This window comes from Protopterus annectens, chromosome 10.part0 (genome assembly GCF_019279795.1).
Source record: "Protopterus annectens isolate FY-2018-M chromosome 10.part0, PAN1.0, whole genome shotgun sequence".
Classification (NCBI taxonomy): Eukaryota; Metazoa; Chordata; order Ceratodontiformes; family Protopteridae; genus Protopterus; species Protopterus annectens.
The window spans coordinates 258,438,990-258,457,822 of NC_056744.1; positions in this window are offsets into that span (position 1 = coordinate 258,438,990).

An 18,833-nucleotide genomic window follows, 5' to 3' on the forward strand; every position below is an offset into this window, starting at 1 on the left:
AGTGTTCAATCCATTTCCTAGTTAAAGCAGAAGAGTGAGTGGACGAAACTTCTTACTGAAATAGGTCCTCCTGTTATAATTAGTGCAAAGATTTAGATTTTGCGACCAGTTATACATGTACACACACACACACACACACACACACACACACACACACACATATATATATATATATATATATATATATATATATATATATATATATATATATATATATATATATATATATATATTATTGTTTTTATGTGCAATTTATGGCATTTGGTCTGACTTAACTTCTTGCTCAAAAGCCAGATTATTCAAGTAGCGGTTATGGAGGCAAAACACAGATCTACAAATATATTTCATTTAAATTATATTTTAGTTCAGATTTTCCATCTAATAAAGGATTGTGCACAGTATGTTACAGAGAAGAATCAACTTGTAAACAGATAGTCAGGCATTATGTGTAAGTGATAATCTGAATTACAGTGAATTATTGCCAAATACCTTGTAGGGAAGGCAGTAGGTACAGCCAAATAGAAATAAAATGTTTCAACAGGGGGTTAAAAGTTATGTGCTAATTTGGTATTCACTAAAAATTTGCAGACTGGATGAATTTCTATCTATGCAAGTTCATCTCTTAATGCCAGTGCCATCTTTAAGGTGCATAAGCAATGATTCATTTGTTTTTATGGTGTTTCCTCTTCTTTGTATTGCAGTGACTATAGCGTTGGCAAATATGTTTGGGTGGGCTTACATTTAATTTTTTTGATTTTGTGTTTCTTCTTTACTAGGTATTTAACTATCAGCAGAGGGTGTATCAGCAGCAAATACCTGTCACATTTTGTGGTACAATAATAATAATAATAAAAAAAATGATAATTGTAATTAATAATTATTAATTATTTAAAATAATTTAAAAATCTAATGGTCTTAAATAATTATTTCCTTATGAAATTTGATAGGTGGAGTATGACTGAGCTAATCTAGGTTTTGAGATGGTGCCAAAGAATGTACAGTAGTGTGCAGTACATCAACACAACAAGTCAGAACAGTGCTAACATAAATGATTTATCTTTTGTAAGTAAGCTGGAAAAATAAACATCTGGTATGTATATACTCTTCTCCTCTGAAAAATTGTTATTGCTGTAATTCCACATAAAAATGAGAATTTAAAGAAAATAGGTAACACAGAACATGCATAAGCAAGCCAAATCTTGATTCATTGCACAGTAGTTGCTGGAGATTCAACAGAGTAGTGGCCTACCATCAGAATATTAAATGGGTGACTGAGACAGAATGGCACAAAATGGCACCTGTATTTTATGGAAATCTGAATGAAATGCAAAAAGCAAAAGTAAGAATAAATAAGCTTTAAAAAGGCTTACATTGCTTAACGATGCATGCAAAAGTAAAAATGTAGAACATGTGTCATAAAACTTCTTGTCCTTTTAATTGCAATACAATAGTTAGCTAAATTAAACTATTACTATATATTTACCAGGGGGCATTTTAAGTTAAATGCAGACATAATGCAATTGCAGTAAATACTCCTGTGACTAACTCTAGAAGGGTTGCCAAAGCTAGTCATAAAAAATTAATTGTGTCCTGAAGTGGCTTGGCAAACAGAAGCATTCATGAGCTGTTCAAAACTAATGTGCTGAAATCATCATGGCAGCAGACAAAAGTTCAGTGGCTGACACTTTTAAAGTATTCCATAAATATGGTTGAAGTACAGATGCCACTAAAAAGTGCATTCATAAACAGGCATGGAAACAGTGAATGCAAGAATGGATTAAGGAAGCTGAAGAAAAATGTAACAATAACTACAAGATGTAACTGAAGACTTTATTGTAATCAGCAACAGTCTTTTGTCAAAGAAGCCAATGAAAGTTAAAGAAAGATGTTTCTATTAATCAGCATTAGACTGACAAAAGCAATTATGATTCATAAATATGTTTTTATATTTTAGACAATGTTATGATTTAGAAAAAGCCCTGGTGGGAATCTTTCATTGTAATCTCATTGGGTTGTAAATTTCCTTTAGAAATATTATCAAAAAGAAGAAATATTTCTTATTGGAACAAAGTCTAACAGCTGAGCATTGGACTAGTACTAAATAGCACATGCAATAATTGATTGCATTATACTGTGCAACATGGATAATATACATGGCAGTTTTATTATGAGACATTGCTTCATATTCAGACTTAAGGATTTGTTCATTATTGTCTAAATCTTCAAATAAAAGCACATACAGTCACACTTTGTATGAACTTTCACTAGCCTAGAAATTAACTTAGCTACAGCCAGCTGATATCAGAGCTCTAGGCAGGCTGGCTGCTGTATTAACGGAGACTATACTACTGATGTTTGCTTTTTTTGATTGTCCTGCTGCAAGGTAAAATACAGGATTTAATACTAGACAAGACTGTATATATGAACAACATTTTAAAGGTAAGTTACACTAGAAAGTAAGGAGATAGCAAGCTTGGTTTAGATTTTTCAGGAGGTGAGAAATCTTAAAAATCTGGATCATACCTTGAGGCAGTTCCATGTAGAAAAGTTGACAATGTCCCCTAAGCAGAATGAGAAATAGTACATACATAAGACAGCTTCCGGCATCTCTAATTAATACCCAGGTATTAAGTATGGTTGAATTCTTCATATGCTACTTCATGATATGTTTCATTAGCAAAGTACATATACTACTAATAAATACACACAACATAGCACACCCATTCTGCCATTATTTTTCTAATCATTACCTACACATTTTATTAACGATAGACTTATGCCTGTCGTCTATATTTTTGAAGCCAGTCACTGTTTTAAAAGTTGTCTGTTCACTGAAGCTGGTTCAATTATTAATGACACTTTTCTGTGGATTAAAAAATTCATTGTGTGTCCTGTGAGGCACCCACATTACATATTCAAACTGTTTCTTCATGGTCCCAGAGAAATATATTTAAAAGTGGTACCAAATTAAATGATTAACATTTTGCATCAGATCCTCTTCTGTTACATTTCATCATAACTATGCATGCTTTTATTTTGTTTCATATATACACATACACACAGACATATCTACATGCCTATCTTTGTATCAGGAGACTGAATTTTCAGAAAGTCAAACTTTGTATGGTCAAGACTATAGGAATGACTTAATAAATTATATATATATATATATATATATATATATATATATATATATATATATCAACTCTGGGATCACACTACAGTGGGAAAAAGGGCTCTGTAAGGTGATCTCAGTAGAAACACTTCGACTTTTTGGAAAGTTGGTTATATGTTCCCAACTTTCTGAAAAGTCAGTCTTTGATATGAACCCTAGAGTCCCTCAGGGTTCAAGTCCTAGCTTTCCTCCTCTTCAACATATTTATAAATGATCTTAGTACTGCCTCCTATCAAGCATTTTTCATACAATATGCAGATGATTCAACCCTCATATGTGCAGCATCCACAATAACTCAACTTCTTACAGTCACGCAAAAAGCCTTCTCTTATATTGAAACATGGCTAGCAAACTCACAACTTATTCATAACCCGAATAAAACTAAACTTATGATCTTTCACCCATCTAAACCTACTAACCTTGCAGCTAACTTTCATATCACTGCCAGTAATAATACTAGGATTTTCCCAGATTCCCAAACAAAACTATTAGGTGTCATAACTGACAACAAACTAAAATTTGACCTACACATTTCTAACACAATCAAAAAGGTTCACAAGAAAATGGGAACAATGTATAGACACAAAAATATCTTAACATACACTGCAAGAATAGCCATGGCTAGAACCCACCTTCTGTCCTCACTCTTATATGCATCCCCATACTTACCAACCTTCTAAGTAAATTAGAATCATGTTACAATAAGATTGCCAAATTTGCAACAAATTCCAGACATTCAACCGATCACTGTCAATGCCTAAAAAATCTCTCAAAACACACGTATTTGAATCCTGGATTTGCACATGTAACACTCCAGGTTAATTCTTAACTTAGCATCACTTGTAGAGTTTGGCTGTATGTACTAACTCTGTTAACACATCCCTTCTGACAACACTACTTTGATATAGGTAGTTACATTCCTAGCTGCAACTCTCACCATGGAAGCATTACTAACTATGCACTACTTTGCCCAAGAGATTCTCCCTGCTTAATTTCCTAAGTAATGTTATGTTCCTCTTCCACATATATAAGTTCAACCATATATTTGTCTATATTCAATTGTTTAACGTTTTGTTCTATTTGATACTATGTACATATTTTTGTTTTTACATTTTATCCTGTAAATGGTTAACACTCATTTTTTTGTCTATAATTTCTATTACTTGATGTTAGGATTTTGTATGTAAGCTTAGGCTGGAGCCTTTTTCCCTGAGTTTCTGCCGAAAATGGGCACTGCCCCAGTCGGACTATATATTACATTGATTCTTAAAATACTTTAGTTTGGCTGTTGCCCATTTCAATAAAAGAGCAAAACTCCTCTTTAAGGAACATACAAGATGACTGCTTCCTTCTTACCTGTCCTACAGTCTTCTCCACATTAATATACAGCATATGTAATAATCTTTCAAATGATGTTTAAAACAATGCAAACCTACAAACTCTCAGATGAATTCTAAGAAAATATTTATGTAAAGATTTATGTTCCATGTCTCTTTAACCGAGTGTAATTCATTTTCTGATGCTGGCTAAAAATCTTTAAAATAAAATGCACTCTTCTTAAGATGTTTGATTTCTGAGTTTTGCATAATAAGACGTTTACTTAATAAATGTCAGTGTACTATGAATGTAAAAGTGCTGCTTATAATTTCGTACAAATCTTAACTTGTAACATATGCATTGTTAACGTACCTGGGTTGTGATTGAAAGGGGTCTGCAGATCAGCTCACTTACCTGGCTAAAAAAATTCAAAGTATACACACACACACACACACACACACACACACACACACACACACACACACACACACATATATATATATATATATATATATATATATATATATATATATATATATATATGTGTGTGTGTGTGTGTGTATAGGACTTACCTTACCTTGTAAAAAATCAAATTAAGTATATATATATATATATATATATATATATATATATATATATATATATATATACATATATGGGTCCTTTTCAGATGATAGAAGTTGTAAAACTTTGAATTTCATATGGCCAATACCATATGATTGAAGTTTTAAAACTTTGAACATTCTGAATGGAGATCTCCATACAGCGAGAAATGGGAAATTTAGCCTTTTTCTTGTTGTAGTATGATCTCAGAGCTGGTAAATTTAAATAGCAAGGGGTGTGGGGGTGCAGGCAAAATCATCCAGGTTTTTGTTTTTCTTTCGGGTGTTTTAAGTTTTAAAATTTTGATCATCTGAAGTAGACACACACACACACACACACACACACACACACATATATATATATATATATATATATATATATATATATAGGTCTACCTGAAAACGCCAAAATCACAGAATGCCGACAACGAGAACACCGACACCGGAAGATCGACAATGGAGAAGAACGACAGTTGAGAATCCTGATGCTGAGAACACCAACATGTTAAGGTAAGTGTGCGATAGGGACGGACATTAAGGTCAGGGCGTGGGTAAGGTAAGTGTGTGATAGTGACGGACGTTAGGGTAGGGTGCAGATCAGGTAAGTGTGCGATAGTGACGGTGTTTAGGTTTAGGGGCGGGTTAAGTGAGTTAGGGTTAGGGTGCTTGTAAGGTAAGTGTGCGATAGTGATGGACGTGAGAGTTAGGGGTGGATTAAGTGAGTTAGGTTAGGGTGCGGGTAAGGCAAGTGTGCCATAGTGACCTTAGGGTTAGGGTTTGGGTTAAGGTTAGTGCATAGATAGTTGTGCATGTAAGGTTTAGTGTAGGTTTGTAAGGTTTTTGGTGTGCTTGTGTTGTGTGTGTGTTTTTCTGGAAAGGTATTTGTTTTGTTGATTGTCGGGATTTTGGTTTGTCGCGAATGTGAAGTTTCGTGTTTTTGAACTTTTTGTTTTTTCGTTTTTTTTCATGTCGGTTATATCGTTGTCGGTGTTTTGGCATGTTGATGTTATCAGGTAGACCCATATATACATATATATATATATATATATATATATATATATATATATATATATATATATATATATATATATATATATATATATATATATATATACACACACACACACACACACACACACACACACACACACACACACACACACACACACACACATATATATATATATATATATATATATATATATATATATATTCACAGTATAATCACAAAATACTGAAATATCGAATTTCAGTATCTCGAGACTATAAAGCTGAAAAATCAAAAACCCGAAACTTTAAAACTGCAAAATTTCAAACCACGAACGCAACATAAAGAAAACACTACACCACACAAACACAAACACCTGCTGACACTACAAAAAAACAAACCAGCACACACAAAGACAACAAAACTAACACAAACACAAACAATCTTGCTAAAAGCATGGGGCAAGGCCTTGTGCACCCCAACCCCCCCACTTATATATACTAACTCCAAGGTCGCACTAAACACACAAACACATAAAACTCACCACTACACCACACAAACTAAAATCCCTGCCCATTACCCTTACAAAAACACCACTTAGTTCAAACCCCAGCTAAATCCACAAACTGCACATCACGTCAGGTACACGAACATATAATGGCGAATGAGACATTTCTGCATTTGCTATTATGCAGTTTCATGTAAATGCACTTTTGACTGTATAGCCTCAAAATACTGAAATTCAACATTTCAGTACTTCAAAATTATAAAATAAAACCATACACACACATATATATATATATATATGTGTGTGTGTGTGTGTGTGTGTGTGTGTGTTTGCGTGTGTGTATGCATATCTGTATGTAAGTTATATCTATCTATAAATATATATATATATATATATATATATATATATATATATATATATATATATATATATATATATATATATATATATATATATATATATATACCTATATATATATATATATATATATATATATATATATATATATATATAGTTTACTATCAAAATGTTGGGTGTCAGTTATGTGAAATGGGATGGTCTGGTTGAAATGCTGTTTGCAAATTCACGTAATGACGATTCAGAAAATCTTCATCTCTGCAACAGCAAATGCTAGAATGCTAGTGTGCATTCACTGTTGTGAGGTCTAGGTTCTGATTGGAGATCACACTACATTTGGGATCAGGGAATTTACCATTTTCCTCACTGCCGTGCAGTCTCGAATTTGGAATATATAATTAGTAGGGGGCATGGGTTGAACAGGGTAGCTTGCCCACCTGCAAAATGCTTGTTGGAAATCCCCGGGCATCAAGCTAAGTTGGGTAATGTCGACAATGTTGAATTATCAACATTATGCTTTCTTTCATTGTTTTGAGTATGTATGTTTATACATTGTGTGTGTGTGTGCGTGTGTATATATGTGTGTGTATGTATCAGTGCCTAAACTGAATTATCAACGGACACTACAACATTTAATAAATTAGTCAGAATATACATCAAAATTACAGGGGATTATTGATCTCACTGAGTGTACAAAAATATTAAAGACAGTTTTGTTTGCAGGGAACAAGCACTCCTATACCACTTACACTCCTACAACTTTAAATATACTAACTCAGAAACTACATCCTAAAAAGGAAAATTAATAAATTCCTTATTCCTTTATCTTTTGTCATACAATGTCTGCCACATTCATAAGTATGTTCAAGGATTGCAACAATCAGTTGCCATTCAGTTACATTTCTGCACAGCAACAATATGCCCTCATCAATTTAATGAACTGATTAAAGGAAACAGTAGTATAAATCAATGAAATACACATCAATTAAATGCACGTCTCCTTATTTATGTGGAAAATTATTTCAGATGAGACAGTAGTCTTTTGTATAAAACCAGTTTTATTCATGCAGTGACACTGAAAGCTCTCATCCTCTAAAACAAAATTCACATCCATGATCTTTAACAGAAAACAAGCCAAATGGACTTTCCTAGTTGCTCTGGCACATCAGTGTGGATGTTGTCATCCTCCCAGATTGTTGTTGACTTAAGTGTTACAATAAAGTTAAGAAACACTTCTATTTTTGCTTTCCAGCAGTATACCGAGTGATGTTCTTCATACTAATCACTGCTACAATAGCCTTAGCTATATGGGTCACATCCTGCCAGGGAATATTAACAGCTGACCAGGTTTCAAAACTTCAGGGCAACTTCCACACAACCAAACCATCTAGCAGCTCAAGCTGAGCTGACTAAAACACAAGTGTGGGTTCAAAGCCCTTCACAGCTTTACTGCCACTAAAGAGTACACTCCACTGAGGTTTTTTAAGATCGATGGTCGACTTGTGCTTTCCTTAGCTGGGCAGATAAGTTCTCCTTGGAGAAAAAAACTTCCATTTTTTATTTGATATTTTATTATTTTCCTCTTCAGGAAAGTTATTGTAATGCTAGGAGTGTTGTGTTTTAACAGATTGTCTTGAGACTTTAATGTACTCTTAAAAGGAGCACTTGTTGTTTCTGCCAGTTTAAAAATAGTGTTATTTGACTATCAAACTATTTCCTGTGAAGAAATTGTTTATTTTAAGGTGTAGAGCTGCCAGAGTGTTTGAAATTGATTTTTACTGTTCTTTCTGTCAAAAAAGTAACTTTTGTGGACTGCTAGTTTTACTGGCATTGTTGCTTGTTTTTCCCAGGATAGAAGCATAATTTTCGGCTTGACCATGGAACAGATTACCACTCCCATGGTTGGTCATTCTTCTAGCCACAAAAAGAAAAAGTTTAAGTAAACAACCTTTGCTACCACAGGAGGTTAGCAATTTGCCTCAGCTGTGGGTCATGACTCTATTCCATTTTTCCTGTTCAAAAGAAACAGAAAAACAAGCATGTATCTACTCCTCAAATTTCTTTGGATTGGAGTAGTTTACTAGACTGACTCAGGGCTCGATTCAGACTATTGATTCTTCTTGTAAAGCATTTTCTGGCAAAAGAAAGAGGGATGCTGTCTTTCCTGAAGAGATTCAAAATTCTGAATCTAAATATGAAGATGAAGGTATAGATTTATGTTTTTGTCCTGAGATTTCTGATTCAGACTCAGAGGAGAGCTCTTTTTCTGATTCACCCTGTGGTGTTTCTTTTTCTCTGAGACTATTGCTAGAGTGTTCCAGTGTTTTCATGGGGAAACAATTGAGGTTTCTCAGTCTCTCAAAAATACTATGAGCTGTTACACAAAGATTTTCCAGAACCTTCACACATTCCTCCTGTTCTGTCTGCTTTAGACAATGTATGACTTGCCTGCAATTTTCCTGAGAGTCAGTCAGCTGTCCTTATAAAGGTAGATAGGATGTATAAAGTTCCTCAGTCTTTTAATTTTTAATACACTATTACCAAACCTAACCCAGGAGCTACAGCCTTGGTTGACTCCTCTGCTGCTAAGCACTTAGTTAGGAAGGGAAAATTATTGATAATTTTAAATTATCAGGCTCATATGTTAACGTTTGCATCTATAGTTTCTTCTTGTTAAGAAAAATCTGTTTTAAATAACTTAGTTTCTTCTATTGCACAAGAAACTAAGTTATTTAAAACCGATTTTTCTTCTTCTATTGCACAGGGCAGTCATGGTGGTGCAGCAGTTAGCATTGTCGCCTCAAAGCAAGAGATTCCCTGGTTCAATCCTTGGCTGGGGTGTTTTCTGTGTGGAATCTGCATGTCCTCCCTGTGGTCAATTGGGTTTTCTCCAGCTGCTTCAGTTTCATCCCAAAAACATGCTGTAGGTGGATTGGACACTCTAAATTGGCCCTTGGTGTGAGTAAGTGTGTGTGCCTTCTGTGGATAGTTGGGTGCCAGGCTGGCAACTTGACACTGTAAAACTCCACTGTCAATCATGAGCAGACAGGTGATCCACTGTGGTGACCCCTAACTGGGAAAAGCTGAAATAAGGTGACTTTTCTTCTATTGCACAGGTCACTACTCATTATTTGCAGTGTGTGCTTAATTCAGTTGGTACTTTTTTCCAGGGCTACAGCCACTGGTATGTTTTTAAGGCGATTTGCTTGGCTGCATTCACAGACCTTCCAGATGATGTTAAAATGAGATTTTAAATTCTCTTTTGGATAGAGATTTAGTGTTTGGCCCCTCTTGTGCTTAAGTGTTCAAAAAGTGTAATGAAAGGGGCAAGCTGATCCTGGGAACCTCTTAAGATTTTTCAGGCCTCCTTTTTCAAATTGCTCAAAAGATTTTCTTTCTCCTCATCCATTTTATTTACTAGTGGTAGGGCATTGTCCAGAGCATCAAGTGGCTAAATGAGAAGGGAAGCTGTGAATATACATTGTGAAGGATGTGTTTTACTTGCTGATGAAGGGTTGTAGATGTGCATATTGATATTATTTGCTAAAACAGGAAAATCTTTTGCTAGAATCTTGGCTTAGATTTCTACAAGAGTGAAGGTTCCTGAACTAACTTAAGTGCATTGGTTGAGTAAAGCATTGACAAACAAATTTAAAAAGCAGCATTGATTATTACTGGAGTTCAGAAGAGAAAGATGTTATTGTCTTTTGGTAGGAGTGCATGGATTAACTATGTTTAAAGAGTACTATAAATAAGCCATTAAGCAATGCCTGGAAATGGGGATGCTGGAGTAAAAAGTAAAAACAAGGGTTTATTGGTATTAGACTATATGTTAGAAGAGTTAAAAGGAGGATATTGTGCCGTTGGACTATTAATGGGAGAAACCGAAGTGAAATGAGCATAAAACATCTGATTATGGAGAGAGTAGCTTAAGCAGTGTAGGTAATAACATGGAAGGGGGTGGCAAAAGCCAGTTTGTTACAAAAGCAAAATGGCTGCACCCACTATGAATGGGGAGGGAGGCAAATGGCCTGTATCTAAATAAAGGGCTATATGCCTTCCCTGAGGAAGCTGACATATATATTGTATATAGTTAATAATTTTTTGGACAGGTTTATAGTTTTTCACTAATGTATTTAAAGAGAGGGGAAGGGTTGCTTGTGTCCCACATTTTGTTCACAAGGTTTGGACACTATTATTCATAATAAGTGAGCAAAAGTGTGTTTGACTCTTTTTAGCAATACTTTATGTCATTTAACAGATGATTGATGGATAGCAGGAAAGGAGGTTAACAAATGCATGTATCAAGAATATCCTGAAGCCTTAGATGTGATATGGATAAATTGTAAAAATGAAAGGAAATTGTATGAGTTATGCAGGCTTACAGGTTATCTTGGGATATCAATGGTTAACCAATCAATTTAAAAGGGATAGAGTACTACATACCATAAAATAGAACTCACTTTATAGCTTTAAAAGAAATTAATCTAAATGATAAAAAGTACAACAAATTGCTCTCAACTGGTTAGAATTCCCACATCAGCTAGCCCATACTCAATTTCTTCTAACCCATAAGATATTATATAGCCCCTCTACCTGCCCTTGTATCTCCTCAGTACTTCATCCTCCCAAATCACCATCTGTGCTTTCAAGACAAACACCTGCTTGAAATCTATAAACCAACAATGGTGCTGGCAAAGTTATTACTCACACTGCATATCCAAACTATGGAACTTTAACCAGTCAGAAAATGATCTAACCTCCATGTATTTAACACTTCTCTCAAATAATTTCTCACTAACTTATGGCTATGCCCATGCATCTCACTTGTATGATCTATATTAACAAATACTTTATATTCTTAATAACCTAACCTGTTTTCATACTATCTATCTCTCTCTACTTTTCAGCACCTGACCTCTCTACATGCTTAGGGTAGACCTGTATCTTTTTATTCTTATTTTAAAACAGTGTAAGAAACTTCTTTGTGTGGAAGATTTTCAGTCCATATAGCTCTAGTTAATCACTGTATATTAATCAGATCAGACAATAGTAGTAGAAGTAGCAAACTTAAACTCTTCTTTAGTAAAAAAAAAAATATATATATATATATATATATATATATATATATATATATATATATATATATATAGCATGAAATATTGTACAGAATTACTAAGTATTTGAAAGTAATCCAAGCAAGGCAGGCAGTCTGTTTGCAGTCGACAATAAAGGATTTTCGACTGGAAACAGACTGCCTGCCTTGATGGATTACTTTCGAATACTTAGTAATTCTGAACAATATTTTATATTTTATATTTTATATATATATATATATATATATATATATATATATATATATATATATGTATATGGGTCTACTTTGATAGACCGAACGTGCATTTCACCGACATATGCTTTACCGACCCCAAATGTCCGAAACGTTAGTTCACCGACTATTCAAAATCCGACTGTCACTTTACCAACAAACGCTATATGATTACCATGTATTCAAACAGTTTACTAAACAAATACAGATATAACTATCTAACTCCACGTTAAGAAACACGTAGAAATTAGGTAACAGAAATACTATCTAATTACCACTTGTCCATAGAGTTGACTAATAAATACAGATATACCTTTATGACTCCACGTTAACAAACACGTAACAGTGGCTCAAACGTTGTAAGGATGAACAAACGCTCTGGTAGAATATTTTCTATTACTGTAACTACTTAGTTACGTATATATAATTGATTTCTTAGCATTATAGCACAGCGTTGTAGGATACTATTTCATACTTCAAAGCCGTCGCTGCAAAGTAGATGGAACAGTGTATCTTAAACAGGTACTCGGTGCATACTGTTTAACTCATAGGGAAAATATACTCTACAATATATATGTAGAGAAATGTACGCTACCATGTATATCTGTATGTTCCTGATATTCTAACATGTGATATGTTTAAGTTGAGGTTTGTAAACTGTATATTTTAATCAGATAACTTTCTGTTCTGCTTTTTTAACATAGTATAATATTTGTTTACATTACGGATTATTCTTGTTACATCGCACTGATATAGCGTTTGTCGGTAAAGTGACAGTCGAGTTTTTGAATAGTCGGTGAACTAACGTTTCGGACATTTGGGGTCGGTAAAGCATGTGTCGGTGAAATGCACGTTCGGTCTATCAAAGTAGACCCATATATATATATATATATATATATATATATATATATATATATATATTTTTTTTTTTTTTTACTTGACAAGTTTAAGTTTGCTACTTCTACTACTATAAATACATTTCATACCTCTCAACTGTTCAGATTTTTAACTCATATTTTTGATCTGTTCCTCATAAATTTTATAGTTTTCAGGCAGATCGTGAAGAAATGACATCACTAACCAATGACATACAGTTGACTTTCAGACTTTATATCCTTCAGAGAATGAATGTTAATGAAAAACCTGTTATTCTAGCAACTTTCCTAGTTTATAAGAGTAATATTTAAAAGTTGTCCCTGATTTGGGGCCTTTGTCCCCCATTATTCTTAGCTTTTTTCTCAGATTGGTAGGATTTATGTTATGAAGGAACATTTGCAAGTGGTAGAGGGGGCTGAAACTGTCCTGGTGATACATTCAGGCCATGCTAGAACCCTACTGAACTTTAGGAAATGAAACAGGCATCAAGGTCAGAGACACATGAGGTTCTCCACGTTTAATTTTGGAAAGTCAGAGCTTTGCTAATTGGATGAAGGAGAAATTACAAGCACTACTGGTTGAGATACAAGAAGTATCAGTAACACAGTGTTGTAGTACAGAGTGGATTTAGATTATTTACACAAGAGCATGTGAGCAATATCAGGCAAACACTGGATGTTGAAAGACAGACAGATGCTATTAGGTCGGATTAGAGGACTGCAACTCCATAAAGGTAGCTAGCAATGGCAGAAGAGGAAATCTGAGACAAGCTTTGAGTAAATTGCAAAAGAGAGATAGGATTCTAAGTGTTTAGCAAGTAGGGCAGCAGTGAAACACCTTTACCAAAGCAATACAGCAACAGAAATGAGGGAATCAGCATCTAAATTAAGACAACAGAAACTGGAGCATGTGATCTGGATACTGAGGGATATGCACAGTAGTTCATTGACGGATGGATGACGGGAGTTGGCTCAGGCTTTTGCACAATATTATGGCAATTTATATCAGGGAGAGAAACTAACAGAAAATAGGAAAGAATTAATAAAGAAATACCCAAGTGACATTGTCCTGTGGTCAGTGTCAGAGTTACAGAGATTACAGCTGATGGGGAAAATTATTGAATATGAAGTCAAGCAAGCAATAAATTATGTTTCCTAAAGATGGAATACTGATATTCTGGACAATGCTATTCAATCCGATAATGAAGGGGGACCCTCCCCTCTCCTGCCTTCTTGGAAAGAAGGTATTGTAATGTTATTCCCAAAAGACGGTAGGGATTTATGAAAGCTAGGCTCATACTGACCAATTACAATTCTAAAACCATGATTACAAGCTATTTATGACTGTTATAGCAGCAAGGCTGTCTTGGATTTTACAAGAAATGATAGCAAGGACCAGTGGGGATTTATAAAAAATAACACAATATTTGATAATACTTTAAGGATTATGTTGATAATATCTGACGTGAATAATAAGACTAGAAAGTTGACTTAAGTATTATTAGATGCAGAGAAAGTCTTTAACAAAACAGACTGGCTATACTTTGTTTTATGTTACTTTAGGTGTTTGGATTCCCCAGTAGCTGTTTTGGTTATACTGCAAAACATTTATACTGGGACAAGAATGAATGTCAAGGCAGTGGAGGACTTATGACATTCTTTTAAGTTTTACAAGAGGAATGAGATAGGGGTATACAGTTTCACCGCATTTCTTTGCCATTTATCTTCAGCCTTTAGCAATCAAGATCTGTGCCTCAGACATTCAAGGATACAGATGGGGAAAGTTTCAATGTCCGCAGATGCTAATTTGTTACTTTGACACTTGGAAGAGGATATGTTCAATTTATGTGAAATTTTAAAAATTGTCTGCCTTGTATCAGGATATAAAGTTAAAAAAGATAAAACCAGGATGGTTGGTGTTAAAACAGTGAGCAGACATCATGTACGGAATGCACATCCTCTAGGTGAAGGGAATGAGGAATACTTTGGCGTATGGTCGAGGGTCACTTTTATGAACATTTTTGGTAAGGTTCAGAATAATTATTTTCAAAATGGGCACTATTAGGCTTATAGATCTATCAGAAAGTACAAAGTTTTGTATTTGCACCTAGTGTATTATGTTATTTATTTAAGGCAAGCTGGGTGGTTTAGGAAAGATTATAATTATCTAAGAAGAATGTAGATCTGGAAGTACCAGATTTCAATGATTATGTGAAGAAGATACAATTAGCTTTGTCAGACAAATGTCATGTTCCAAGCTTTAAGTATGGTTGGAAACAGATGATTCAAAAGAAAAACCCATGGGTGTGATCCATAAATATTTGTGAGACTATATGCAGACCACCAGTGCAAGTAATTGAACCCCTGTTGTTAGATGAAGTAAGCATAGAGGTTAACAGGAGTTTTTATTAAACGCCCATGATGGATTATAGAAATTATATTTTCTTTATCAGAGGAAGAAAGGATAAGGGATGAATTATCAGGTTCCACAGTAAGAAGTTGGAGAAAATTAGGATTGAGTTTAAAGTATAGAAGCCAGCTACTGATAGAAGGGAGGAATTTGTCATGGGATGAAGTAAGAGCAAGATATCTCATTCCCAAGCAGGAAATATTATTTTATGTGCTGGGAAGAGAGGTTTGTGATTCACAATGGATGCAGGTGAATAAGAGTTCCTGGTCTGAAAACATAAAATGGGTATTGACATGGAGACAGGAAATTGAGCTTGATGAAGATGATTTTCAAAGTTTAGCATTGACTGGAGAAGTGAAAAAAATGAATGCATGGGAAGATTGAGAAATGATTTAGAGTATTTGTTAGCTAAGATAATTTGTGATAAGGATTAGGAAGAGGCAGCTAAGATGACAATTTAAGGCAATTTATTTAAGGAAATTCAGAATTGTTGCATGGAATTGCATCCACAAACATTTTTGCATCCTGAAGATACTTAAAAGGATCTATCCTTTGGTACAGAATCAATGATGGTGGTGCATAGGTGGTGAAAAGGTAGAATGATGACATATTTTTTGGAAATGCCTGGTACTAACAAAAATAGAAAAGAGAGTTGTAATATATTTCAGCAGAGACGGTGAAAAGCAAATTTAATAAATATTTTGCAAAATATGTAAATATTTAATGAGTGACAAGCTATAAGTGGGGCTGATATATTTTGATTTAATGATGGCCAGTGGAGCATGAAATATTAATATTTTTACTGAAGTAGTGAATGCTGGCATTTTTATTCATGAGTAAAGAACAACTGATAACAGTGTAGTCATGAAATGTAGCAGATGTCAGTATGCTATGAAAAAATAAACACATGTTTTCACTGGCGGTAGGCTGAGAAAAAATCTTGTTTTATGTTTGATTGAATGGTAGATAAATAGTATTATATGAGTGTTGGTAAGCTTAACTGGAATTTTTATGGAATTTTATTTAACAAAAAAGTTTGATATTATATTTAAGATAGTGAGCACACAAACCATCAGACTGCTTTAACTGAATTAATATAAAGTTAATAAGTATTTTTCTTTTCTTTTTTTTTTTCTTTTTGTAACTCATTGGATTAGGATTGCACCAGATGTATCATAAAAAGTCATCCAGATTATGTTTTTCATGAAGAAATTGGGTGGCCACCAGGCAATAATTATTGGTGTGCCAAGAATAAGGAATGCACATGGATTGTATTACTGAAATTTAAAATAAAGCATGATAAGTTAAATAAGAAATAAATAAAGAAAAACAAATAACAGTAGTTTTAAAAATTAGGATGCTCGGCACAACTCAAAAATAACATCTTTGTTTCTTGCCTTCTTTTGATAAGCAGGTTTTAGACCTCTTACTCTCTGTAGCAAACTGTTAATTACCCATAACTGTTGCTCTAGAACTCTATTTCTCTGTTTCAAGGGTGTCAGCACCACCCCAACCCTCTAGTTTTCAAACTTTCTAAATGTCTTGGGCATTCTAATGCAGCTCCTGCCTTCATCCATCTTTACTGACATTTGGAACTCATTGTCAGACATATTTAATCCTGCTAAATGGTCACTTTTTATGCACATAATGTACGTACTTTAAACATCATTTTTACAATGTTCTGCATATCATTTTCATTTACAGTATTGATACATCCCTTTGGTTTACAAGCAATAGGAACATATTTTTTCATTTTTTTTATAATGAAGTCAAATGTTCCATTCAACAAACTTTGAAGGCATCATGTAACTGAACATGGAATGCATTCAGGGAAGGAATTTAAGGGTGAATACTAATGGTGAAACTTTCAGATATATTAAACATTTTGGCATTGGGGTTGAAGTGTTTGTGTGAGTGTATCATACCTCTCAACCTCTTTGTACAACAAATCTGGAAAAAAACTATAAATAATGGGGGGGTGCAAAAATAGTGAGTTTAAATATTGCTTTTATAAACTTAGAAAGTTAATAGAGTAACAGGTTCTGTGTTAAGATTGAATTTTCTGAAATGTATGAAGTCTGAAATTCAAATATGAGTCATTGTTTTCTGTCAGTAGTCCTCAATGATTTGCTGGAAAAGCAAAATTGTATTTGACCAGACCACAAACCTAAGACAAAACTCTGGACAGTTGAGAAACATTGAGGATATGCAGGTTATAGTGAGAATAAGCACTGTGCAGGTTAGAGTAAGAAAAGGGCTAAATAAGGGGATTGTTTTAGAGTTGTACACATGCTTGTGTGTATGCATGTGAAAGTGCCTTGTGTAGTGTTACAGAAAGAGTGTTTCTAATATGAGGTGCTGGATTAGGGTAGGGTTAGGTTTAAGATCGGCACCCATTTGCACTGGCTGATGAACTGATGTCATTCCATGAAGATCCAGAATGCAACTATGTGGGGTAGTTTTGGTGTAGTGATTGTACAATCTAGTTACCAGAGCTGAGTTCCTGCCATGCATTCTGGCCCAATGGGAAATGTGGGGGCATGCCAGCATTTATTTTAAAATCCTCTCATCTCATGTCAAGTCATGCTTGTTACTAATCAGGAAATTATCCTGAAACAGAATGCATTCTATAACCATAGCCAACCATAAGGTATATTTAAGCCATATCGAAAAAAAAAAATCTATCAAACTGAATATGCTGCTTGGGGAAGATTCTAATTACATTTCAATCAGCTGGAAAACATCTACCACCAGAAGCAGCAAATATACACAAGTATTCCTTAACCGTGTTAATGCTAGTTTCCTTCAGAATATACTCTACTCTCCTACTACATGTGCAAATATTCTTAATCTAGTCTTAAAATAGCCTCCCCCTGTGCTCACCTGAAGGTTTCTTGTTGGCAGTTAGTGCCGAGGGGTAAGGCTGTGAGATGTAATTCTTGTGGTACAGGGTTTGATTCTTTCAGTCCTTATTTGCTTACTATGTGACATTGAACAAGCCACTTAACCAGACATTGCTTGTGGGTTGGCCCTAAAAAAGGACTGTGTGTCATTTTGTCCTACTTAATTAACAATTTATTATCATCAATACTGTTATTATTATTATTATTATTATTATGATTACTATTACTATTGCTATTTCTGCCTCACCAATAAAATGCAACCACTAGACAGTCACATTCTCCCTTAGGACTCATGCTTTAAGTCTTATTATTCTGTCCATGTTTAGAGATTAATCTAAAGCCAACAATGCCTCACATGCTGTCAGCATC